The sequence below is a fragment of the Pyxicephalus adspersus genome, chromosome 6, assembly GCF_032062135.1.
Source record: "Pyxicephalus adspersus chromosome 6, UCB_Pads_2.0, whole genome shotgun sequence".
In the NCBI taxonomy this organism is placed as follows: domain Eukaryota; kingdom Metazoa; phylum Chordata; class Amphibia; order Anura; family Pyxicephalidae; genus Pyxicephalus; species Pyxicephalus adspersus.
In genome coordinates, this window is record NC_092863.1 from 61,257,922 (window position 1) to 61,285,669 (window position 27,748).

Genomic DNA, 27,748 nt, shown 5'->3' on the forward strand with positions numbered 1-27,748 from the left:
CTGATTTATTCAGACTATATTACATATAAGACAGCTGCCTAGTACAGCTACTGGAGTACCTAACATTTTTGGAAGAAGGTCAGCAGTGGTTTTCTCAGATCAGATTCCTTTAAAGAATAAGTGCACTGTCAATCCTTGCTGCAGTAGGTGTGCCTGGACATTAAAATACTACAGTTGACATTCAAAAATCTGGCAACCTCTGGACTGGACAAGTGCCGGATTTTGGAAAATTCCAGATTTTTGAAAGTTTTACTTACCTTCACACACAGGCCAGCCTTTTTCCCGCGGCACATGCAGACATCTGGCACAGTTTCAGGGAGCAGGCAGCAGGGACGTCTCTACGTATATTTAGTGTAGCAAGCAAGTCCTAAAAGCTGTTTGTGCAGAACAGCTCCATGAAAACATAAGTGGACAAACAGTGTACTACAGTCCCTGTATTGAAAAGCGAACCGAAATTCATGCCGGAAAACTAAAGGATCCGGATTATCGATGGCGGGATTTTCGATTGTCGACTGTATTTGGTTGTGTTTTGCCCCCTGGCCAAAAGTTTCCAGTCCTCTCCTAGAAGCCCACAAAAATCTGTCTTTGTCACAACAGGGCTAGTTATTTGTGTTTCTCCCCCAGGACAAAGGTTCCCATTGTTTCCCTGGGTTGTGGGCACAATTTCAAGGTAGGTATGCATCTAGGAATGCAGATTTAAGCTTGATTGGCATAGTGGAGTGGGTTAAAATTGCACTTATTTTTAAGGATGTTTCAGTTTTGGGAGGACACTGAAGCAATCATAATCAATATATGTTCACATGCAACATATAAAATACACCATACTCATTTTGAATTAGTACAAATATTTGTTTTGTCCACAAATCAAGTCAGTAGGACTGCAACTATTCAATGTGAAAATGATTAGCTATCAAAAAAATGTATTCCAAAATGTGTCCCTGATTTTTAAATTGTTTTATTGATTTGTTTTTATCTGTGGCCAACCTTGAGCAGGAAGCTGGTTGAATTAATGTGTAACTGAGATGTGTAATTATGATCAATCCACCAACTGAAGTCTTACTAAATAAATGTTATACATCTTATTATGCCATGTTTTAAAAGTTTTATATGCATGAATGGCTTCTGTGTTTAAATGCCTTTTAAAAAGGACTTAAGTATAGTGGCATCCAGACTTATTGTTGCAGACGTTTCTATTTCTATACAATGCCTGTTAAGCATATATTCAGCAGCTGACATATCACAGTATTATAGAACAGTATTTTGTGTCTATTTGGTTGGGAAATTATCTCTTTTGATGCATATTGCATAGTAGGTATTCGGACAATAAAATCACTGGCTTCATGTGTGTCACACAGAAAGAATGTGGGATGAGTTTGATGCAATAAATGGCGTGTAAAGACTATAATGTAATACAAGTGAAGTAAGTCTACATGGGTTGATTTCTTCTGACCTCATAAACTAATTATTCTTGCTTCATAATCCAATTGTATTTAGTAACTTTTTAAATTCTATGTCCAGGTTTCTATGTCCATTTTTAAAAGACCTCATGTAGGGGAGCATCATCATGGCACCTTTTTTAGTGCATTACAGTAAAAAAATAGACCCTGACATGATCAGATCAACCTGCTTCAACAGAGGGGTGCAAACAGAGGTAAAGACGCAGTATGTGTTACACTGATCTGAAGACATCAATAAAAGGGCTAACACAAAATAAAGCAATAGGTACATCATGGGGGCCTCCAGAGCTGTGACTGGGAGAACAAACTTACAAGCACAAAACAGCATTTTATCAGGACAGTAAAAAAATGTAGATCTATAGTGAATAGAGCAGGGAATAGTGAAAACCTATGTTTTTTTCCAAAACAGGAAAATCTCTCCAAAGTGAGACAGTTGTTACCAAAACAGGGGCCCCCACTGGAAGATTTCTCCACACCTTTTGTTGTAAGGCATCTGTAAAGTTTTGGATGACTTTTTTGTTTTTATTCCAGGATAAAGGGGTGATACTCCCCAGATGAAACACAGACGGCAATAAAAATCCCATACAAAATGCTAAAATTATAGCACAAAAATGTATAAATTGTTTATAGCTAAAGAAATGAAGATCATTTAAACCTATAAGTATTAATATGAAAGATATTTTTTTAAACTAGTAAAGCCATTTTTAGGTTTAAGGATGATTTTTGACACTGGGTTGATTTAGTAAAAGAGCATGCTCACTTTGCAAGATAATTTTCATTTAGTGTAGTTCATTTAGTAGAAATTCACTATGAAAAGAACACCTAATGAAATGTAGTAATTTGTAATAAAAGTTTAGATACCAGGATGTTTGCATACACAGGATTGGATGGCTGAAGTTAGCATAGCCTCATATTTTTGCCTACTCTAAAATTACTTTGCAAAGTAAAAATTCAGAAAATGTAATTTGCAGTGAACATGCGATACTGCTTCAGTTAATAAATTCCTATATCTCCTGACAACTAATTAACTTTTTAGTTTAGATAGAATGATAAAAGGGTTGGACCTTTTCAGATCTTTCCTATTGGGGAGATTCACCCGTCTACTTTTTATTTGTGATAACTGCCAAAACTAGAAAATGAGAAGAAATGCAAATGTCTGGGTCGTCCCTAGAGCAAGAAATAACCTGGAAGGGTTATAACCCTTACCTGTTTTACCCAAAACCTATACATACAATAATTTTACCTATACATACAATTAAGATTGCAGAATAACACAATCTGACTAGAAAATCTTCTAGAAAATACTAGAATCTACTTTGCCTATGCACTGACCCATCAGACTTTCAGGCAACTGAAATCACTTCTGTATATCAGCCTGGGTTGGAACATTGTGACTCCAGTAAATGTAGTCAGGAATGTTGCTCTGCCATAAGGTATTTGCATTTCAAAGTTTCTTGGTATTTAAAGCTTTTACCCTCTTCCCCAATTCTCTTCCTCTTATACTGCTGTGTTTCTTTTAGTCTTCACAAAGTGTTTAGATTTAGTTTAGGATCACTAATACTGTACAACTTTTTTTTAAAAATTGTCAGCTCAGCCACAAGTGATATTTTACATGTATGTACACGCCATTGCACTGGGTAACAATGCATGTTTTTACCACATTCTCAGACACTCATTGCAGATACTCTAAGTCCATGTACACATGTACAATAAATGTCGTTCTTCATTATCTTAATCTCTCACGATCCTTTCCAACGACTAACGACTGCACGATGCATGAGCGAGTGCTGTTCATACAGCACCATTCTGCTCTAAGGACGATGCATTAAAATCGTTCCTCGTCCATTGTCCATGGATCTGCCAGGATGGTCAATCGGATGATGGCCGACGAGCGCAGTACACACGCCAGATTCTCATACGACATCGGCCCTAAGCCACATACATTAATGTGGTGATCAGTAGGAAGCATGCCACCCTACAGATAGCAAACAAGATCATTGGTGTAACTGATCTGTGGGGCACAAATTGCTCATTGCCCCAGCAACCCCTGGAGGAACCCTAGACATTCCCCCAGCAAATTTATGTCATTTTTATTACAAAGTTTGTGTTATGAGTTGAAACTGTGGAATAAAGATTGGAGGCATGCCAGTGCAGGCAAATCATTAGGTACTTAGGCTACGTACACATGTGCAATAATTATCGCTGGAAAACGATTAGCGACCAATCAACGTTTATTCTTGAATAATTTGAATGATTGTATAGTCCATGATTCTGTGCATGCTGTGACGATACGATTGTTCAAAAATAATCCACCAATAATGTACACACACTAGATATGATCGTTTGAACGATGCGGGAAGTGACATGTACAGGAGAAAGTGTGCCACAGAAACATCCACGGTCACTGAACGACCATACACACAATAGATAGCGAACGATCGTCATCCAATCAGATCCCCTGGGACGGTCGTTCATTTCCATTCACATTCCTCGTTCATCTGCGTCGTTGTTCCATTTTTTTGTTAAGGATTATCAGAGGATCGTTCATTTCCAACTATAATATTGCATGTGTGTACATAGCCCTAATTTTACAGTACAATTTAACATCTTTAGTGCTGTCTTAGAAAGATGCAAAGATGCTGTATTCATCCCTTGCTTCCCTTTTCACATATCTACTGACTTAAAAAAAAAGATGGGCATCTTTACTGGCCTGTGAGAAGGGGAGAAACTAGAAGCAGGTGGATTACACAGAAACTATGAAAGGTTATTATTTTCGGTTAGTAGTACTCCAGTTTTTGAAACTAGTGGAGCACTTATTGGAAGATAAAAGTGCCACCAACAGTTGCCTTTCATTAGGATAAAAGTGTAGGCTAATTGTAAAACACTGGCAATTTAGTAACTTTAGTGCCACTACGGGTTTGCATTAAAATCCTGTGATAAATGTGCTTGGCAGAGGATCATACAGGAAATCGATGGGAAGAGGTTCTCCATAGGAAATAGGAGGCAAATCATTATTAAAAAAAGGATTGCCCTCTTGATGCAATTATTATATTGGGGAAGATTAGGATCTCTGGTAAACTATGAGATTGACTGTGTTGTAAATATAGGAGAATTTTCCAAGACCTGAATAGATTAATGGAAACCCATGGTGAGATTGTATGGCAGATGTTCAACAAATGTGCAACAGAAAGTAATTTAAATATGCCACCTTATCTGGTACCTGGAAAGAATATGTGAGATTTATAAGAAGAAAGAACTATGATGATTTCTTATAGATAGAATTGCAAACAATTATTTACTTTATTAGCTGCCATGTATTTTCTGTTGAAGGCAGTCATTTTTTTTTTTTGCATTCAAAAGGAAACCAATGCTATTCAGCTTGTCTATTGCTAAGCAAGAAAAGTCAGAATTTAATTTGACCAAAAGTTGTAAAAGGTATTGAGGCAAGAAGGGAGAAGCTGCCTGCTTCCAGGAATCTGTGCCCTGCCTCTCTAAACATTTACATTTATGCAGAGTGAGTTAGGTGAATCCTCTTTTTAAAGGGAAATACAGACTTTATCTGAAAGTCATTCAAACTAAGGATTTGTATTATCCAAATGCCTGGTATTGTCTATGGTATCTTAGAAACTTTCTGTTCAATTAAGTTTGTTGTTGTCTCACCTTTACATTTGCTAAAAAGAGACTAAAAAAACATCTATTTTGTCTCTTGACTCATTTAATTATTTTTTGCAGTGACTCCCACACCCATCCTGGCTGTGACCCCTTCATGCAGAAGATCAAAGAAGTACATTGCAGGAAGTTGGGAATACCTTCTATTCTCCATTCTGGGTATTGTTAATATTATCTACCTGTAAATAGTATTTTATGCATAATATTGAAAAGCAATTCTTGGTAATACCTGCCTATTGCTGGTGATATCTAGATGTCATTCTTACTGCACACATCTACTTCAATGTACCCATGCCCCAAATATTTTTCACAACACACACTGAGAGTCTTAGTTTATTGTACTTAACGGTGTAAAGCATATTAACTGTAAATTTCTGCCAGGAAAGATCAGTGTGCATACATAAGAAATAATGACTGCCTCATGAGTATCTGTAGTTCTAAATTGTATATTAAAGTAAGATTTCTAATACATTAACATGCACTGATAACATGCACATACACACACATGTAAGAGTAGGAGCTGCTGTTGTTGAAAATATACCATATCGTTGCTGACCTTTTTTGGAAAATACTAGTACCCTGCTCTGTCTGCTTTACTGAGTTGCACCAATCATGCAGCAAGCGAAGTCAACGTGAACTCAGAGCACAGGATCTGTGCTTTGTCCCTACCACTGGATCATTGCCCAGTGAATTCCCCTTTTTCAAAAGGCAGGGTCAGCAATGACAGCCCCCATAATAATTATCCCTGTAAAGCAGTGGTCCCCAACCTTTTGGATGTCACGGACCACTAAATTTACAGACTACGGACTACGGATGCGTGGGGAGCCGTGTGTCACTCAAAGGGGAAGAATCTGCCCTTAGAGTGACGTCATGGTGCCAGAACCCATCTGTCCAGAGACACAACCGGCCACTGCCCTGAGCCTGCGATGCATATGGGGGACATGGTCCACGCCTCTGGCTAGTGCGCCCCCCCCAAAGCAGGGTCCTTCTTCTGACCCCACTGGGGAATGCACTGGCCAGAGCCAATAACCACCAAAATTTTCTTGTGGACCACAGGACTACTGCCTTTAACTGAGTGAGTCTCTCTCGGCCCAGCTGCCAGAGGGACCAGAGGTTGGGGACCCCTATTGTATAGGGTTTCTAAGTTCATCAAACTATTTCCCTATACATAAGAAAGTAATTTTTTAGCTTTTTATCTCTTTTGATAAGCTATCATATGACCTGTTTGCCAAAGATTTGCTGATTATCTGATTTCCTAAAGATTCGCAAAAGCAATTGCACAGTTAGAAGTGATCAAAGAGGGAAGAACACTGACCTAGCATGTTGAGCAGTTAGCAAGACAAATAACTCCAATGATAAAAGCAGGCATGTGACAGCTATCATCCCAAGGTAAATACCCAAATTGTACCATAAACCGATAACAACACCTGATCTGTAAAACAGAGCATATGTCTCTGTAAAGAATTTTGCTGGCCTTGATCACTGAACCTATCTGGAGAGCTGTTACTTGACACATCTTAAGCTCCCGCCCTGAGCTGCAAGCTGCCATTGTCTAACTTCTGGTTTTCCAGGTTAATTCCAGGAAAAGTACACAGAGGCACACATCTTTACAATATTCCTAAATGCAAATACTATAATTAAAGGGATTACTGAATCAATAATAACATGTATTTAGAGTGGAATGTTTAATGATGTCCACCAATCTACAAAATCATTGTTTATATGTAAAGGCCAAACTTTTTTTTTAGTGTTGGCTAAAATGGAAAAGGGATAGACAAGACTTTATTGCAGTTTGCTTTCCTTTGGGTTGGTTCATTCTTTATTGGTCTTGGTGATCACTGTCACAGAGATAGAAAGTGGGGGAAAACTTTTAAAGTAGTTTCAAGTAAAAAAAAAATTACCCAATGCGAGAAGTGTTCTAGAGACCTTTCTAGGACAGGAAGTGGAGGAAACTCTCCTTAACTGAACACAGACTGCTAAAAATGACTAATAAGGGTTTTTTTTAACCCTTCTTACTCAATCCAATTGATAAAATCTAGTACATTATTTTCTTTTCTTATTTCACATACCTTTACTTATTTATTTTGTTTTCCACATTTACTCATGGATCATGCTTTCTAGCTGTCATGCTTTGATAAATTGCTTTCCTGTGTGTAAAAATCAGAGGACAATTCAGGTCCAATATTTCCTCCTTCAAAATGTATTTACTTTGAAAACAAGCAGTTGGTATGGGTATATGGAAAGCATATGTAAACAGCTCATAGTACTTAAATGCAGAGGATGTCAAAGGGCTACTTTTACTATGCTTTTCCATACAGGCCTACACTCTAATACAAACAGTGCAGGTAAACTAACCTGAATGTTTATTCAAATAAGTAAATAATCCATAGGCAAAGGTACCTAACTGCATGGCAGTTTTGCATTCATTTCTATAGTTTTCTCCTTAAAGTTATCAGAGCTTCCTTTACATGGAGCATATTTACTGCTCTCCCTCGTATAATGGTGATATGCTTAAACTTGTAGAAATCAATGATTTACTTCAATACTACAAATAAATCAATTTATGCGCAACATACTAGTGAAATACACGTGTAGCATCGCTGTGACAGTACATGCTCCCTCCCTTTTAGGTTTTTTTTTTATTAATAAAAATAAATCTTGGTAAATATGGAAAATATTTTTTCATTCATATCTTTTGTAAAAAAATTGTAAAAGTTATACAAGAATGATCACACTGATCAAGCATTTTTTTTCAACAAAGCTTTCAGGTATGTCCAGTCAATATTTCTCCCAACTTTAATGTAATGTCTATTGGTGCCCATTTGTGGCTAGCATTTGACTATTCGCAGTAAAAATTTTTGACCATAACTCCACTTATATGGTCATTAATCCAGTTTTACTTTTATGTATATGTTCTATTTGTTTTTTTCTAAATAAACAACACCCAAAACATTTTGTCCAACTTACTGTTTACTTCTTTTTTAAGATTTGTTTGACACTTTGTTGTAGATTATTTTTCCCTGTCTACCTCAGTAGTCATGTATCATGCCTATTAAATTATGCTTATTTACTCTTTAGTTGGTATATTACAGTAATGTTTATTGAAGACGTTTAACCCATATTTAAAAAGAAACATGCCTAAAACAACGTTTTCTAAGCGTTGTTAAATTTTACAAACTGTAAAACTCTGTAAGAAGCAATAAAATGTAAAAGATCAACATAAATTATCTTTTCAAACATTGGCAATGCATAATATATGGCAGTGGGATCCTCCTTTTCTGAATATGTTTAGGAGGAATGCGCTTCCTTGTTCACCATCTGACACTAGTCATATGTTGGTTATGCACACACCATAAATAACTGGCTATATTCAAATTTCTATGTCTTCTTTTTGAGACTGATTCTCATATTTTGGTGTAGATTTAACCTTGCTTCCAGGCTCCTGAGAGAGTAAAACAGTAAAGGCTTTGGTGCCCTAAAGTTTGACTAGAGTGAAAGGCATAATAATATAAATAGCAAGTACCAATAGCATGTCGCACAGTGGTACATTAAATAAATTTATGATAAGATCGTATTGCACCAATGTGACTATGATTGCCCCCCTCAAAGGGGTAATTGTGCCAATGCCATAACATAAAGACATTTAACTAAATACGTACATAATTCTGAATATCATCCATTGACAATCTGTAAGCTTAAGCTAGTTTAGGAGACCCAGAAGGATGGGTTTGGGGGTTTAGATAATAAGAACTTCTACATCTAAGTAGCTATGCAACAATGTATGTTTACAGAAGTATTTATCTGGAAAAAATGTATTTATTAAATGGCAGGCTGTGGCACCCATTGCTTTCTTCTGTTTAAGGTGTGCCCAGATGTCTAGAACTGTCCTTTTGGTCAACACAACAAAATCAATGAAATGATTCCATGTCTATCTTGTTCAAACACTTACATTTCCATATTGTATTCTGGTAATAGTATGTAAATATTACCTATATTAACAGTATTTAATATATCAATTCTTTCTCTTGCTCTGTTTACTGGGTGGCAATGTTGTAGTAATGTTACTTGGGAGTTAACAGTGTTTTCTTCTTATATGAAATTTAGGCAAGGTTCGAAGTTGCTCATAGTTCCAATTTAAAAGAAAGAGAGAGAGACATGCAACTTTGCCTATAATGATCATATAATGATCCAAAGTTTTATCTATGTTATCATTTCTGCATGAATTTCTAGTAAATCGCATCTATCAAGAAATGAAAGTGTGTTATTCTATTTCGATATATACATGGTGGTTACAGAGAACATAACTTCCCATTGATCTCAGAAAAGCAAAAACATACAGAAAATGCCCTCTTCTTAGAAATGATCAAAATTTCACTTAAGAATACCATAAAAAATAAGGTGACTTGGATGGTTTTAGTGTCATATGATATGTGTCACATGATTTTACCAGTTTTTATTGGAAGAAAAGTACAATACGCTATGTGTAAGCTAATAGCATTTGGTAGGCTAAATTACTGGTAAGGTCTTTTATTTGCACACTGATTGACGCACTCAATTAGCATCTGTTAAAAGCAGACATATGACCATCATTCACATGATCATATGCATGTGATCTTAAATGTCATCTGGTGTTTGGACTTTGTAGTACTTGGCAACAGCACACAAGTTATGGCTACCTCCTAACTGAATTGCTTTGAACTTTTACTCCTGAATGATTTACACTGAGCATTAAAGTGACAGATTTGCTTCCAGGGAAAATGTAACTCATGTATCTTGTTATTCTTTATTACTAACATATAAAAATATCTTTAAATTTGATGAATAAAGTAGGAAATTATTAGTGAATAATGATGAATGATACAAACGTGTACTGATCTATACCTCTAAAACAGAAAAATGAAGAATGTATTGCCTAATTGTGCATTATTAGATGAATCATGCATGTATCCACAATAGATTCTGTTTTCCGGACAGATTTGCCAATTAGGTTAGCGAGTTGCCAGATAACTAAGACTGATTTGGGCCATAACTGTTTACAACTGTAAAGCAGTAAATTTGTCAATGAATTGTTAACCAGTAGTTATTCTTTTATTACCATGAATGGTTTAGTCTTTTCAATTGCAAAGTTCTACTGACCTGTTTTTTTTTTTTTTTTTACACCTGTAGAAGAAGTTTTATTTCTATCTGAAAAAGTCCTTTTAGAGCACACATATGACCTCTCATTGTAACAAAAAAATACCCATCTTGATATAGTTACGGCAGCTGAACAGACCTGAGGACTCATATGTAAGTCTCTGAACACTAGAGTTTGTGACAGTTTAAAAAAGGCATATACCTGAGAAACCTGAGCAGATGACGGGGAGATAAATAAAATAAATGTACCTCAAGTACAAACTTTGGGTCGGTAGACCCAGAACTGAAAGCCTCAATCACGTGCAAATCTCATCTTTTCTCTGCATTTTTCAAATCTCATAAGCTCCAATATTAATTCTTTATATAATAGGTATCTTCTCTGACCAATAGAAAGTATAGTAAGGGGAATGATGACGTTCAACATCTGAGTAACCTGTCTATTACAAGAGCTGTGTATACTTTTGAGTGTACATTTCATTTTTCCATATAGTTCCACTATGCGTACAGCTTTCTGGTTTATTTTAATCTTCCTCAGTAGCCAGAAAGCTATAAGAAATCTGTATAGTGGTATTCTACGTTTACATTGTAAATTTTTTCAATTGTTTATTGTGGTCAAGACTAAATAAGGAATAAACATGTTTATATTCTAATCATGTAAAAATGAAATATTATACATTAATATAGTATACTTTTTATGTAGCCGGTAGGTGGAACTCTTGCCTTCTTTACAAAATCAACTATACTACTTTTATCTGTGGTGATAAAGCTGGTTGTTTACAGACCTGGATTGACCCATCACAGAATTGATTCATCCCTGATTGACACCTAAATCTGAGGTTTGTTAAAAAAAAAAAAAAAAAAAAGATGTCTGCAATGCAAACTGTTCCTGCTAAGCTGACTCGGGTTTAGATAACTGATAAAGCTCCGTGAATCCTTGTTCATGTAACAAATCTGCAAACAATAATTGTGTATAGCTGTTATTTTGTATACAGTTTAAAGACAACCTATGTTATATATGGACTGGTCTGGTCTGCAGCCCTGTATGCAGCCATGTGCAAAGCACTATATGTTCTGAGATCTTTCAGCATGATTTTTTTTTTTAACAATCTGTTCCATAGTAGCTTTCGTGTAGGATCAGACCAGACGGTCTAGCCTTTACCTGCACATGTATCAAGAGACTAAGGTGGTCATTGCTCTGTCATTGGTTTAGTAGTTGTCAAACTTGGATCACTTTTGGAAAGTACTAAATGCTATACTGAGAACACCACACAACATCTGCCATCAAAATGGTCTGGCACAGTCTTATAGCCAGCACAGTCTGTCCCATGTGAAAGTCATTCAGATTCTTTCACTTGCCCATTTTTCTTGCTTACTTAAGCACATCACCTTTAAGACCTCACTGTTCACCTACTATTCATATATCCCACTTTTATCAGGTGTCATTGTAACTTTGAATAGCTCCCCAATGCACGGAAATGCATAGCAGAACAGCACAGGACGAGGCAAGCGTGTCGTGCTGGGAAAAAAGGGTTATATGGATTTTTTGTAATGTTATGTTGTATTGACAGCCCATTCATAATAGTACAACGCACGTTAGTGCCTAACATGAAATGTGCACTACAAAAAAGTAAACGGGATCTTTCATTTCTGGCTGCTCAATGTAATAATATATACAGTAAAAAAATACAAAGTGCAATATAACCTATAAAAAAGCAGATCAGATTTCACATTACATTTAATGCCTGTATGCAAAGTACTGTAACTCTTGTCAATCAGCAGAGAATATCTGTTTGTTATCTGTGGTTTGCTGAACTTTCTAGAGATTTCAAACAGGTTTGGGCAGTGTTTTTCCCAACTTGTAACAGAGGTTTATACCATCCTGTTTACAGCAAAGCTAACCCTTCATGAATGTGGAAGATTTTTTTCTCTTCCAGCCTCCAACCACCAATTAAAAATAAAAAATAGTGTAAAATAAAGCTGGTAATCTGCAAGATGGTTTGTGCTGGTCACAGCAGTGATGTCACCCTCACTTAGTCTGGTGATTTTTTTTATTATTTCCCCAACCTTTTGTTTTTAGCAATGGTGGGGGCTGGCAGTAAAGTAGATCTTCCAATTGTATAGAAAGTTTGTTAAAAAGGCACCATTTGCATTTGAAGCATGTTAATCTTCTGTTGTGAATCCAACCCCAAGGAGCGCATTTCCATCAAGTTTACCGAATTAGGATAAAGCTAAGAGAAAATTCACTTTGCAAAGAATATCCAATCCCTAGTAGAAAAAAAAAAAAAACAGGATTTTTGCGCACACATGATTGGATAACTGTCATGTAAAATCATTCACTAAGTGACCCCCTTATCTCCGGTAATTAACTAGGAAAATATGTACAGCTCATGTACAACATAAGAGGATTTGATTTTGCTCAGAGCATAGACACAGCAAACTTGCCAAGAACATGACCTATTCTAAGGACAGCAGTATTTACTTTGTTGCCTCTCACAGCAACCTTATTCTGTGTTATAGAATGTCTAAACCATAAAACTGAAAATTATTGGATCTAAACTACAAATGTAAAACACGTAGTTGTTATTATGAGTTTTATGTTATTATTATATGACATACCGCTGTAGCTTTGATAAAAGATGTGCACAGAGAAGGAGTCTCATATAAGCTAGGTCCTAGAGGAACACTACTTAGACTAGTGCATTGCGGTAATGTACAGGAAAATACATCGTTAATCATGCATTACTCCAATACCATTTATTACACAATATTGTGGTGTGAGCAAAGCAATATAATGCATAAGCATTTTTAGCATAGCACAATTGACGTGCATTTTACTACATGACAATGTTATCCATTACCAAAAAACAAATGCTGTAGGTTTATCTGTCAAGAAACAAAATATCACACAATATGGGACAGTGTTGGCAGACTTTGAAAGGGAATTTCAACAAGCTTTTGATGTTCATGTAAGACACTTCTCGCATCATTCAGAATTCATTGCTTTTTGACCAAGCTTGCTTTTGACCTGCTTAAATTTATAGGGAAAGGAAGCAGTTCTGAAGCAAACAAAAAATTGTTGACATGTCAGAGTTTGTGGCATGTCAGAGGGTTCTGCTGTGTAACCTGTAACCTGCAATAATATATTATTATCTTTTATAACCTCAATGACCTGTCTGCATATGAATCCATCAATTATGCCTAAACACATCCTACAAATATAGTTTAACTCCAGTTTTTTTGGTTTAGCTTTGAATAAAATTGAGATGAGCGAAGAAGTCTGTTGGGTTTTAATTTTTCTTTGACCCTGATTTGATTTTCCCTTATTTCTTGCTTTGTACCACAATACAAAAATGTAGTTGCCATCTCTCTGTATAGAGGTGTAAAATTCCAATGCATTCCCAGTATTACCTATGTAATTATGTATTTAGCTTTTTGTATATGAATTTGCATATGTATTTATCATCAGTTTCTTATCCTTACATGAACCATATCATAAATGAATATTTGTGCCTTTATCTACTATCTACTGTGTGAATTGCAGGCTTTTCCATAACCCACGACTACAGCAATCAATATTACTCTTTAAACCGAAACGGTTTCTTTCAGTAAAAATCACATTTACATCTAGCATTCTGTGTCTGAACCTCATTGGAAAAATTATTTGTCTCCCTTAAGAGTCCCCCTTTTGCCACCAAAAGAGTTTTGACCTGCTTTATTCTATTAGTGTATCCTGTTGTCATCTCCTCCCTTGGTAAACTATACTCTTGCAGCCGGTCATCCACATCAAAAAGAAAATGTGAATCATTAGACCAGGTCACATTCTTCCATTGCTCTATGGTCCAGTCCAGCTGTTTATGTTTTCATTTTAGGTAAGAAAACTTTGGACTTTGTAAAGTGCTGCATAATATGTTGGCGCTACATAAATACTGGTTAATAATAATAATATTATTGTGCCTTCAGCAGTGGACAGGGGTCAGAATAGACTGTTCTGCAGTTAAGCAACCCCAGATAAAGCAAGCTGTGATGCACTGTGTATTACAATATTTTTCTCTTATAGCCAGCATTAGGTTTTTTATTAGCATCTCTTTTGTGTGATAGGATCAAACGAACTGGCCATCTTCCCTTGTGAAGCAGTGAAGCTTTTTCATCCTATATTATGATTATTATTAATTTTACACTGTTTTTATATAATGCAACATATTACACTGCGCTGTACGAAGTTCATAGTCATGTCACTGTCCCTCAAAGGGGCTCACAATCTAATGTTCCTACCATAGTCATTTTGTCTTTTTATACAGTCTAAGGTCAATTTTGTGGGGGAAAGCCAGTGACTTAACTGCATGTTTTTGAAATGTAGGAGTACCCAGAGGAAACCCACAAAAATGTAGCGAGAACCCGCAAACTCCATGCACATAGTGTCTGTGCCGAGATTTGAACCTGGGACCTAGCGCTGCTGAGTGATAACCTCTAAACCACTGGCTCCTCAAAAAATGTTTCCACTGACTGTTTACTGTTTACTTGCTGCCTAATATATGCCACCCCTTAACAGGACCAATTGAAGCTAGATAATCAATGTTATTCATTGTACCTTCCAAAGTCCACATATATGCAGCCAATATAATTAAAGTTTTTCAAATACATTTTTACCTTTTATTTAGATAAAACACAAAATATTACATACTAACAACTTGTTTTTCATCATGTGTACTAGATATGTTCTGTCTGATGATGTGAAACATATCTTTTTTATAACTTTTAGGCACTCCCTAGCTTTAACCCATATAATCCTAAAATGGAACTAAAGTTAAATTTTATTACATTTTTTCTTATAACTGTATATTTACTGCAGTGCAGGTGCCACAAGTAAGAGCCTGGCAACAGAGCAATGCAAGTTCTGTGCACACAAGAGGTTATCAATAGCCGGTCAATGGCTGATAAGAGAAGGGCTGAAAGAAGACCAGGAAAAGATGGCAGTGGTGAAAATCAAAAGGCAGAGAGAAACAAAGATTTGCCAATCTAGGGGAAAAGCAGACTAGTAATTAGGACGTGGCTGTTCTAATAAGGCTAATAAGCATCTGGTCTGGCAAGGGGTTTGTGCACTTCCTATAGTATAATGGAATAGGGAGTGGATTTACTACCAACAGGGTATGATGGTATATTATATGTCAGCTGAACCACCAAAATCACAATCCACAATTGTTTATAAGGATGCAGAACTATGTGTGTGAGATATGTATTTGGGCAAAATATGTTTCCTTAAGGTCCTTTTGTGTGCTCAGTGGGATCATGGCACTGTCATAAAACTCAATACAAGCTTGTGAAGATCTGTTGCAATGTTTTTTTACTACAAAATTATAAATACATTCCATCATTTACAGCCAAAGTTGTCTGTTAGATCATTGTGATATGGCACTCAAAGTCTCCTGGGATCCCAGGGGAGGCTGTATCATCAGATATAAAGACATATAGTGTCTATAAATATAAAAAATGTTGGACCAACTTTCACGGTTTTCTTTTTAAGATTAGATTCAAGTTGGAATTAATTAGAACATGCTGCTGGAGGTCTTCCACAACTTCCTGTCCTGCCATCAGCCACCTGGACAGGAGTAGAATTTACCCTTGTTGGCACATGCAGTATGACCAATTTATGACCGAAGTTCAAATATACGCTACTAAACTATTTGTTTTGTTTTGTATCCATTGTATCATTTTTTTATTACTTCTTGTTATGTCTGACAACCATAAGGTCATGTTCACACTTGGAGTCTTGTGGTTTTGTGCAGTTCCCCACAGCCAGCACCTTGCCAGCCACGCAAACACTTGCACTTACAGGGTTCTTAAAGCAAAGCACCAGAACATGTTGTGGGAAGTGAGTGGTACTAGCTCACTGCCGCACCTATTCATTTGTTATGGGGCTGCCATTATTATTATTATTATTATTATTATTAATAAACAGGATTTATATAGCGCCAACATATTACGCAGCGCTGTACATTAAATAGGGATTGCAAATGACAGACTAATACAGTGATACAGGAGGAGAGGACCCTGCCCCGAAGAGCTTACGATCTAGTAGGTGGGGGAATTTCGCACACAATAGGATGGGAGATATGTAGTGGTGGGAAGTAGTGATGGTTTCAATTGACAGAAGAAGACGGGTAGGCAAGTTTGAAAAAATGGGTTTTGAGCGCTCTTTTAAATGAGCAGAAAGTAGGAGCAAGCCGAATAGGACGAGGAAGACCATTCCAGAGAGTTGGAGCAGCTCTAGAGAAGTTTAGTAACCGTGTGTGTGATGAGGTTATGAGTGAGGAAGTCATTAGTAGGTCATTGGAGGAGCGGAGAGAGCGGCTGGGGGAGTATTTTTTTACCATGTCAGAAATGTAAGTGGGACAATAACTGTGTAGGGATTTGAAGGCAAAGCACAGGAGCCTAAATTTGATTCTTAGGTGAAATGGAAGCCAGTGTAGAGATCTGCAAAGAGATGTAGCGGAGGAGGAGCGGTGGGAAGGATGGATGAGACTGGCTGCAGCATTCATGATAGATTGTAGAGGAGAGAGTCGGGTTGGTGGAATACCAGCGAGAAGGATGTTACAGTAGTCCAGACGGGAGATGATAAGAGCGTGTACAAGGAGTTTGGTGGTCTCAGGGGACAGGTAGGGGCGGATTTTGGAGATGTTGCGTAGGTGGAAGTGACAGGACCTGGAAATGTTCTGAATATGGGGGGTGAATGAGAGGGCCGAGTCAAAGGTGACGCCAAGACAACGTGCCTGAGGGGAGGGCCGAATAACAGTGTTGTTAACAGTTAGATATATGTCAGGGGGGGATTTGGAATTTGAGGGGGGAATGATGAGGAGTTCTGTCTTATCCAGGTTGAGTTTCAGGAATCGGTCAGACATCCATGATGAGATGGCTGACAGGCAGCATGAGACCTTATCCAGGACTGAGGGAGACAGGTCAGGGGTGGACAGATAAATTTGAGTGTCATCAGCATACAGATGGTACTGTAAGCCAAAGGAGGATATGAGACTACCCAGGGAGGAGGTGTACAGAGAAAAGAGAACCGGTCCAAGGACTGACCCTTGGGGAACACCAACAGGGAGGAGAGTGGGTGAGGAGGAGTTACCATTGAAAGAAACTTGAAAGGAGCGGTCAGACAGATGGGAAGCAAACCAAGAGAGAGCAGTGTCACAGATACCAATGGAGTGCATGATTTGTATTAGAAGGGGGTGATCAACAGTGTCAAAAGCAGAAGAAAGATCAAGGAAAAGGAGCAGGGAAAAGTTGCCTTGAGACTTAGCTCCGATGAGGTCATTGGCCACTTTAGTAAGGGCTGTTTTGGTGGAATGGGCAGCTCGAAAACCAGACTGGAGAGGGTCAAGGAGAGAGTTGGTGCTCAGGTAATCGGTGAGTCTTTCGTAGACAAGGCGTTCAAGAAGTTTGGAGACATATGGGAGAAGGGAGATAGGGCGGTAGTTGGAGGGTAGGGAGGGGTCCAGTGAGGGTTTCTTTAGGATAGGGATATGCCATGGAGAGAGGCTACATGTAGTGTCTATGAGACGCAGTGCTTCCTGGCGTGAGAAAGCAATAAACGCACCACAACCTCACTGCCAGTGTAAATTTAGCCCAATTTGATCTTAATTCCCTAAATGTAAATAAATGGCCATCCAACAATTCCTTGGACTGTTCTCTACTTTACCAAAAAAAAAGGAAAAAATACAAAGCAAGTTACTTTTACCTCCTGTTCTGGTGACAACTTGTAGGTATTTAGTTTCCCATCACTTTCTTTATGTTTTCGTTCTATTGAATATATAGAATGCAATATAGGAACATTTTTCAGATGTTATTTTCTATTTCTGTGTTCATGGAAAAACGCTTTAAATAACACTTTAATTCTGTTAATAACCAGAAGCAGTTTTAATGGATAATTTTGCCAATCTATAAATCGATTCAAGAACTCAGTTTTGCATTTCTACTGTGTGACTTTCCCTAGCAGTAAAAAAAATGTGAAAACATTTTTTTTAAAAGGTTTAAACTCAACACAGAAGAGAATAATAGTAAGAAAATATGACCCTTTACAGTCGTGGACCTAATGTCTTGTCTTATCAGTTACCTTGAGATATCAGAGGAGGTGTAGGGAAAAAGCAGCAACATAAAACAAACAATTGCACTTTTTTCCATTTATTGCAGTACAAAGGAGATGACAAGCTGAGTAAGCAAAGTCTTGTAATCACTGGAACAGTATGGAGGAAACATGAGGCAGCTTTTTTCATTGTCAGGAAAACTTGTCATAATTGGGATTTGTAGTTGTTTGTACCATTTAGGACTTGAATAAACCAGACCACATCCCAATACAACATAAATACAAAGAACAGCCAGGTTTATCACAGGGTCAAGCATATACATTTGATTTGACAATGGAATACAAAACCACCATCAGAATAAAGCACTCATGTATTCATATATTCTTATATTACATTACTAGAGTCTAGTAATGTAATATAAGAATATAGTAATATTTTGTTAATTAATTGTCATTGGATTGTTATTTGTAGATCTCCTTTTCTTAAGGAAGCGACATAGCGATTTAGAAACATGTAGAAGTGTTGGAATGCCTCAGTAAGAGAGCTTTCCATAAGGAGATTTATATGAGTGCTTTATTCTGAATAGGCTTCCAATTTCATTATTGCTGTACTACAGATTTTATTTTTGATGTTAAAGTGTAATGTGGTTTTATATTCTATTGTTCCTAAAAAATTGGTTTTCCTGTGGTAAACCTGGCTGTTCTTTGTATAATTGGGATTTGAATATACAGTTCATACTATTTTGTCTTGAATTGAGAACAATCCCCTATTTGTCCCAGTGACAGCTGCAAAAACTAAAAGGGAACATTAAAATGTAAATATCATAGAACTATCATAGAATTGTGTTTGGAGTCATGGGTGATGACTTAGGTGGAGTAAGGCGGGTTTCAATCACCCACTTTACATGTATCCATACTCTATCTCTACCAGATGTCCCCCTGCCACATTGAAAGGCACAGTCCAACAACATTGGATTGCAATACAGGAAACCCACCAGAAGAAATGAGTGCAGGTCTAAAGTTCAATTAATGTGCTTTCTGTGTATGGCCATCATTAAAAGGCATGGTTTACCAGCCACAGCTAATTCTTACCATAAGACATTGTGGTGAAATGTTTTTTGATCACTAAACTTTTCATTCATTTTTTTGGCAGCAGAAAAGCCAACCCTACCCTAGTGGTGCACACAGACAACAGCGGGCCACTGTGCTAAACTGACTAGTGGGCCCCTTCCCAGCTAAACCTTCCCCCTCAAATCTTTATCTCTCTATTCTCTCATTTTTTGCCATTCTTTTCCTTTTCCCCCTCTTTTTCTACCCCATCTCTCCCACTCTTTTCTCTCTTCTGCAGCTCCCCTGACACCCCCCCTTCCATTTCTCCCTCCTATAAGCCATTCTTCTCTCTCCCCCTCTCGCTTTCTACCCCTCCAACTCTCCTCCCTTTTTCTTTCTTCCTCAGTCCCTTTTTTCTCTTTCTACTCTTCCTTACTCCTACTCACAGGTCTGTGCATGCAGGGCCCTGAAGGTGTGCAGTCCACAGTCAGCATGGGCCCCTGCAACAGTTGGATTGGTTCTTGCCTGCAAAACTTGCCCTCAGTTGACAGCTCAGAGCACCTGCTCCCATTGTACAACCTGTGCTGTGAGCTGTTACATGAGGGTGGGCTTGCGGGCAAGGACCTGCAACTCTTTAGTGTGATAGGATCAAACAGGCTGGCCGTCGTCCCATGTGAAGCAATGAAGCTTTTGCATCCTTGATTATTATTATTTTTTATATAAGAATTCATATTACGCTGCACTTTACAAAGTCCATAGTCATGTCACTAGCTGTCCCTCAAATAGGCTCACAATGAAATGTCCCTATTATAGTCATATGTCATTAATGTAGTCATTTTTTGGAGGGTAGCCAATAAACCCAACTGCATAGAATGTGGGAAGAAAGCGAAGTACTAGGAGGAAACCGATGCAAGGCCATCATATTTTTTAGGATATATAAATAAATAGATATAGATATATAAGAGCTGGAGTACGAGACAAATAGGATGTTTCAGACTATTTTCTAGACTTTTTTTTATATTTTTCTAGCTTACTCCTGCTGTTTAACCTTAAAATGCAGCCAAATCAGTAGGGAACTTTGTTCCTACGTGTCTTAGGCTGGGTCTAAACGGATGTTTTTAAAAACGCATGTAAACGCACTTTATGCACTTTTATTAATAGTTTAAAGCTTGCCTTTAAAACACTGGAAAACGTCTACGCCGACTTTTTTCTGTGTTTTCCCGAGTTTTTAATGAGTTTACGTTTCAAGCGGTTTCAATTACCTGCTATTACCCGCGTTTTCCCACGTTAACCCCTCATTTTAATTTTTTAGATGTTGCAAGCAGCGTTTTAGATAACGCTCATAAACGTGCCTCAAGGAAACGTCCTGGTGTAGGTTAGCCAATTGGAATGCATGGGGATTTTAAACATGGGCTTTTAAAGGCTCAGGGTAAACGCTGGGAGAACAGTCCGTGTAGACTAAGCTTTAGATCAGGGGTGCCAACACTTTTTGGCTTGCAAGCTACTTTTAAAATTACCAATTCAAAATGATCTACCAACAATAAAAACTTGGACCCAAAAACGCCTGTGCACCGTAAAGTTAATTTTGAAAGATCTACTCGCGTTGCCTTTGCAATCTACCGGTAGATCGCAATCCACCTATTGGGCACCTCTGGCTTAGATAGATTTTCTTTCGCATAGATGAAGTAAAACTATCTCTGCAACTCTAACAGGAAATACAAAATCTTTTTTTGTGCAGTAGAATGTTACCGGTATATCGTATATTGTAATATTCTAGCACCATCTGGTGGAACGCATTATTATTTATTTCTGCACTTACAATAACACTGTGTAACAGTCTTTCTCATTCTTTTCTGAGAAAACTTGGGATAAATTTTTAGGTTTCAGAAAACTGCTCCTGAAATGATTATATTTAGATCTCTTGGGACATTAGTTTAATTGGAAAAGTGAAGATGAATGATTAAAAGAAACAGAGACTGTAAAAAGTAAAGGGTCCCTTTCAAATCCATGGTAAGTGTGTAGGTACCTAAGGCAGCGGTCACCAACCTTTTTGGTACAGCGGACCACTAAAACTGCGCATGCGCGGCCAGGAGCCGGTTGTCAATCAAAAGGGAGGAACCTCCCCATAGTGATGTCATACCCCTGCCTATTCTGCCATCGCAGATCTGAGCCTGCAATGGAAGAGTGGGCAGGTTGTGTCGCGAAACACAGCCCACCCACTTCCCTGAGCCAGGGATTTGCATGGGGGACGTGGTCCGCGGCCCCCCCCAGCAGGGTCTATTTCCTGACCAGCCAGAGCCCGGGACCACCAAAATCTTCTCGCAGACCACCAGTGGTTGGCGACCGTTGACCTAAGGGACAAAAGGAAGGGTTTGAAATTATACCATGCCACTGGTTCTCCCAAGTGATGTTGGTGCCAGAACCATGCAGATACTGTTAGGAAGAGATGAATATGCTACTGTTCATTGAACCCCTAGCAGCCTTGAGTGAGAAAGGCTGCTATATATTATTACCAATAGTAACAAAAAATAGATATTGTTTTTTTTACGCACATCAAGAACCTTTGTGATGTTCTGACAAAAATTAAGTATAGTTAATATATAAACATATAAGGTCCCGATTTGAAAATGAGCAATCAGGCAAATCCTTATTGCAGAAAGGAATAGGTGATGCCCATTCTGCAACAAAACATACTTTCCTGCCTGATCCCTTGCTTCATCTCTCAAAAAAGAAAAACTGAGCTGCGCATGCACACAGTACATCCCGGCTTCCTCTACAGATGCCGGTGTCCTAACAAAAAAAAACTACCGGTGAAAAATAACTGCCAGGGGGCATATACCAAATTAAAGGTGCAAGTGGGGGACACCTGTGGCTAACACCCCTAAAATTTCATTGTTAGACTGATTGTCAGAACACGTAGAACTCCACCCATCAAAAAAAAAACACCCTGTTATACATTGCGGGAGGCTTCTAGCACCTGAACCCCAATTTCTCAGGAACAGGGGGGTACAGGTGAACAAAATTTGAGGTGCAAGTGGGGGACACCTGTGGATAACAACCCCTAAAATTTGATCAATAGGCCATCGTTGGAACATAAAAAACTCTGGCCATAAAAAAATTAACCTGTTACACATTGCTGGAGGCTTCCAGCACACTTGAATAAAAGTTATATATTATCCCGGCCCAGCCAGCCAAGATGGCCCCGACTCCAGGTAGAAGATTGGGTAAAGATGGCCGTGCCTGAACCGGAGCATGAGCAGGTGAGTGCAATTAAAAAATTGCAACCAGATAGGTAAGTTTATTTTTAATTCAGAAGGGACACCATCTGCAATAAAGGATCTGCCTATTTACAGTTTTGTTTTATTTTTGGGTTAATTCCACTTTAGGGAACATATTTATATAAATATATGTTGGACTTACTGTTAGCTAAAACTGGTAAAAAAAGGACAGGGCCTTGGAACAAGGTCTGAAACAGAGAACGGAAAGCAGTAATTTACAGGCTTCTCCAGAAATAACTTACCAGTAATGAATAGTGCAGGAAGATACTTGCTAGTGGCCTATTAAAATGCAACTCTCTAGACTTTTATTTAAAATTAACCTAATAATTTCCTGGTGCATCAAAACGCATGAGCTTTACTGATTTGACATATCTAGCTTTTACTTTGCAGGGGGTGTATGAGACATCTGAGCAGTGAGGACAATTTTCCCCCTGAATAAGATAATTTTCCAACTGAATTATCCTTAGAAAGTATAGTTCTGTTCCGCACTGCTAAAGGTTCATATTCTAGGTACAGCAGAGGAAAGTTGAGTTTTTTTTTAACTTAGAAAGTAGATATTTTTCTATTACCAATTTTATTAAATAAACAGATTTAAAGTATTTGTCTTAGAAAAGAATAGGAAAACATACTCATTATATCTTTGGTCACACATCTTGTGTGTTTTGCTTCTGCAAGTGCTGAAAGTACAATAAATACCTGTTGATCAGCCAGAAATAAAAAGTAAGCTTTTTATTCCCTGTTTTAGGTGATATCACAATGCTCATGTTGCTCTGACACCCAAACTGTGTTAGGAGCTCTGCCTGCGGTCTTCCTTCTTGGACTACAAAACATCTAACTTTTTCACCATCCTTCCCTTTAATCCATCTTCCTCTGCTGAAGAGAGGGGAAGGATGCAGCGGAGGTCACCAGAAAGAAAAGAAAGTAAGGGCAATTTCATTGCACACCCTAACCTAGCCTTTGTGGACCTTTTTAAATGAGGGGGGGGGACTTGAAATACATTTTTTAGGTCTTTAATGAACCCCTGCTATTATTATTATAACCACAGATCATGGTACATTAGTGTGGTGGTCAATAGAAGAATGCATCTTACATTGCTGATACTTACATTGCTGCCACAGATAGCCAAAAAGATTTTTGGTATAAGTTAAACTGACTGGAAATACACAATTTGTTAATTGTAAAGGTAACCCCTAGTAACCTATGAGGGAACCGTAAAGTTCCAGGACAAACCTGGTTGAGAAACACTGCTTTGACCTAACATATTATATTGACAATTTTATTGTACCTCTCTGATAAAAAAAAACATTCCTCAGTAGCAGGTTCATTCCTGCACATCTTACTTCCTTTTAAAGTACAGAGACAGCTGAAAAGTGCCCATAAACAGAAGCCTTCACCCGATTGTGTAATTATTCGGGTGACAAATGTTATGCTCATAAGTAAGTTGTAGAACTGTATATATAAACTGGCTGATTGTACTTTGGGTAGCAGTTGATTCATAAGGTTTCCATTGGGACCATCAAGTTCAAAAAGATTCATTTTTACCAACAATAAAACACATCCTTGCTGATTGTAAAGTCCACTGATATGATAACTAGAGGTTACCTATGGATATCGCTCCATTTTATCTGAGGACCTTGACCTGTTTTTCATCACTGACATGTATATCGTTCCGTCAAGTCTACGTTCTGCAGGTAAATTCAAGTGTAAATTTCTTTCTGTGGAACATTTATAAATTATATCACTCATCAAGACAATGCTAAACGGAATCAATAAAACAGGTTATGAGACTTATTTATTATAAATATGCAGCTTCATTAAAAATGTCCTCCCTCTTCTGCTCTAAAGTTGTATTGTATCAAAATGAAACATGCCCATGACCAATTCAGAATTAAAAATTAAGATAAAAATCTGTTTGGAGTGAAAATCTTTCTCATCTTAATGAAAATCTATCTCAGATAGTATAAATCTGATCTCAGTCTTGCAAATCTCTCTCAGTTGGTTTTCCAGGATTCCAAATCATGAATACTTCTAAAGCTAACTAACAGGAAGCCTAATTTCTATATTTTATTGTCACCTCTTTGTTTGATACATGATACTCCCTGGACGGATAGCATCAGGCAACAAAATTAAATAACTTGTGCACATAAATATGAGTTTTATATTGTATTTTCTGCAACCAGATAAAAGTTTCTCCTAGGGTTTTTAGGTAAGGGGTACAGTCCCTTGTCATATTCTGTTCTAGTATATCTCCCTCTCTGAAGCCTGGAGAGTTTAAGTCAAGGAATACAAGGAATACACCACCTGAACTTTTGAAGGTTGGATATAGGGCCCATTGCCATCACTTTTATTTCATGCAGGTTGCATGTGTTGTTGCTCTGTGAATGCAACTCCAATGCACCCTTAAAATACAGATGTGCAGCATTATGGTATGTTGTGCTGCTACAAGTGCAGCCTGCTTTAATTTCTCATGCATTAAGGTGCTGTAAGCTCAACAATTTTTAATGTGCTGTTTAAGGCAGTGTATGGCAACATGCAACCACAATCTGGAATGAATACGTCCTTTAGGTTAATTTAAAATGATTGAAAGTGGAACTATAGTTTTGCTTCCAAAATTTGTGTGCAGGCAGCTCTTTATTGCAGAACGGTACAGGCAATATCCCTTTAGCAATAAAGCATACATCTGTTCCCTATTTTTTTTTTTTTTTGCAGCGTGGCATATGATGCTGAGATATGCCAGGTACCCCAGTATCTCATGCATCATCTAACTTTTTTTTAATATATTTTGCTCTCCAGGTCTTAATACTTAAAAGCATATGATTGGCATGCAGTGGAACCTTCCTCATTGAGTCTGATATCTGGTGTGAGGAGGATTTTTCTTCCCTGGACCAGCTAGATTGTGTCACCAATCCCTCCTTCTTGCACCAGCCAGTAACAACCTTTGATGGTGGCAAACTCACACCACCTGCCTTGTGCAAGTTCTTTCTCCAACCTCTTGTATTTAATATGCCATAACAGATAGTTCAGGGGGTATCGGCTGTATCTTTATTTGCTGAAATTATCCTTGTCTCAGCCTGAATTGTCCAACTTCTCTCCCAAAGTTACTACGCAGATGACTGGGGATCTATGAAAAAAGCCAGGTATTCCCACAGAAAATGTGGGTGCAAGCAGGCCCATTTGTGGTGTTTTGGTGCCCCTAGCAAGACACCTGGATTTTAGGAATATGATCACTTGCTTACAGACCCAGACTCCCACCACCATATTTCCAGAATGAACAGTCCACACTCCCAACCAACGGAAATATTTAGAACTCTAGCAGAACTCTTCTCTTCTTATCCAGCAGCCACAGCCAGCCAGAGCCCAGACAGAACTACCAGAAAGTGACAGTGATTTTCATGCCACCCACAGCTTTGCCTTCTCTTCCTACCTGATCCCTAGTTGATTCGGACTGCAAGCTCAACCTCATGTCAAGGCATAAAATGCGTGACAAATGCTGAATTTTAGCAGTACTGTAATACTGTATGGTACAAAGACATTTCTTTACTTCTATGTCTGGCCAGTACTTCCAGATCTCAGATCTTAATCCATGCAGTACATCTAGAGAATGGTCTGCCCCAGTGACACCCAGCACCCCACTACCACAACCGGTCTGTGCCTGAGCAGTGTCTAAAGTTGGCTGATCAGGCAGACAAGATGAGGGATACTTATGTATACTTTGGTAGCTGTACATTACTACTACATTTCTATCCAGCCGTATAGTACTTAGCTGCCTGGTGCTTTACCCATCCTTGCAGAGATACTGTCCCCAGGTGAAGACGCATCTAATGCGGAAACAGATCTTTAATGAAAGCAATGCCAGGGCAAATGCCACCCCTTAGTGGTCATAGCACCCTGGGCTACAGCATAGGTGTAGTTTTGGGAAATCAGACCCTGGTGGCAAAGACAAAAACTAAGGCAGGTACATTGGTAGGTAAAGCTCTGTATATATGTCAGATAGAAGTCAGATTTCTGTCCATGAAATTGATCTTTTGTGCTTGTTTTCAGTGACAGATGGATGAATGAGTGCTGTACATACAGTGCCATTCAGTTCTTTGAAGAGGGGATGGTGGAGAATGAACAGGCGGCACCCCACTGTGCTATCCTTCGTAGAAAAGTACAACAGTTGCTTTCAATCGGTCATACAATAATTGCACCAGGGCCGTGGCAGATTGATGAACAACACAGGAGGTCCACTGTACACATACTCGATTTTTGACTAGACAGGCACAATCATTTGAAGTATATCTTTAGAGTAACACTGGCAGTAGTCCAGATCCCCTGTGGTCAGACCCAGCCAAGTGACACCTGCAATCATTTCACAGTTCAACAAAAAAAATGTCTTTTCACTTGCCAAGAATTTTTGAATATATTTAGTGTCTGCTGAATCCAAAAATGACATCAGTTTCATTGAATTGGCTCTGGTTCTTGTGATACAGGAATTGGAATAGACGATTTTACCAACAACAAATGTTAACACAGCATATTATTGTGAATCTTTATTTACATCTATGTTTTGCATCTTATATATTAAATGTAGCATTGTTTTCATGAAACTTTCATTTGCCTTCTTTTTATTCATACATTTTCTTTTTTTACTGAAATATTGAACTGAAGAGAGTTCTTCAAGAAGACATTGTTTAAATGACCTAATGTATTTTGCTACATTTGAGGTGAATATTCTCAGCAAAAACAGGGAACAAACATTACAGAATTTGTGAAACAAGCATATCTTGCATATTTTGATATTAAACTGGGAGACCAAGATAAGTATTGGGCTCCTCATATGGTATGTGTGGAGTGTCTACGTCAGTTGAAATATGGAAAACTAAAAAGTTTGAAATTTGGTGTACCTATGGTATGGCGAGAGCCTAAAAATCATCATATTGATTGTTATTTTTGTGCTATGAATGTAAAAGGTTTCAGTCGTTACAGGAAAAACAAATAAGAGTACCCTGATTTGGAATTAGCAAGACGACCTGTGCCGCATGGTGCTGATGTTCTCATACCAGTATTCACTACACTCCTTGATATTCCTGTATCCAACA

At 38.0% G+C, this 27,748-nt stretch overlaps 1 protein-coding gene and 1 long non-coding RNA gene across 2 annotated transcripts in view; one reads left to right on the plus strand and one right to left on the minus strand.

The window, feature by feature from the left end:
• The window catches only part of GRAMD2B (GRAM domain containing 2B), a 72,121-nt gene that overhangs the window by 34,057 nt on the left and 10,316 nt on the right, over positions 1-27,748 (minus strand). The gene's annotated exons all lie outside the window — the stretch shown is intronic.
• On the plus strand, positions 73-27,254 carry LOC140332559 (uncharacterized). The gene is made up of 4 exons (XR_011921169.1): positions 73-670; positions 5,190-5,285; positions 23,413-23,588; positions 26,709-27,254. It is a non-coding gene; the product is annotated as an uncharacterized lncRNA (long non-coding RNA).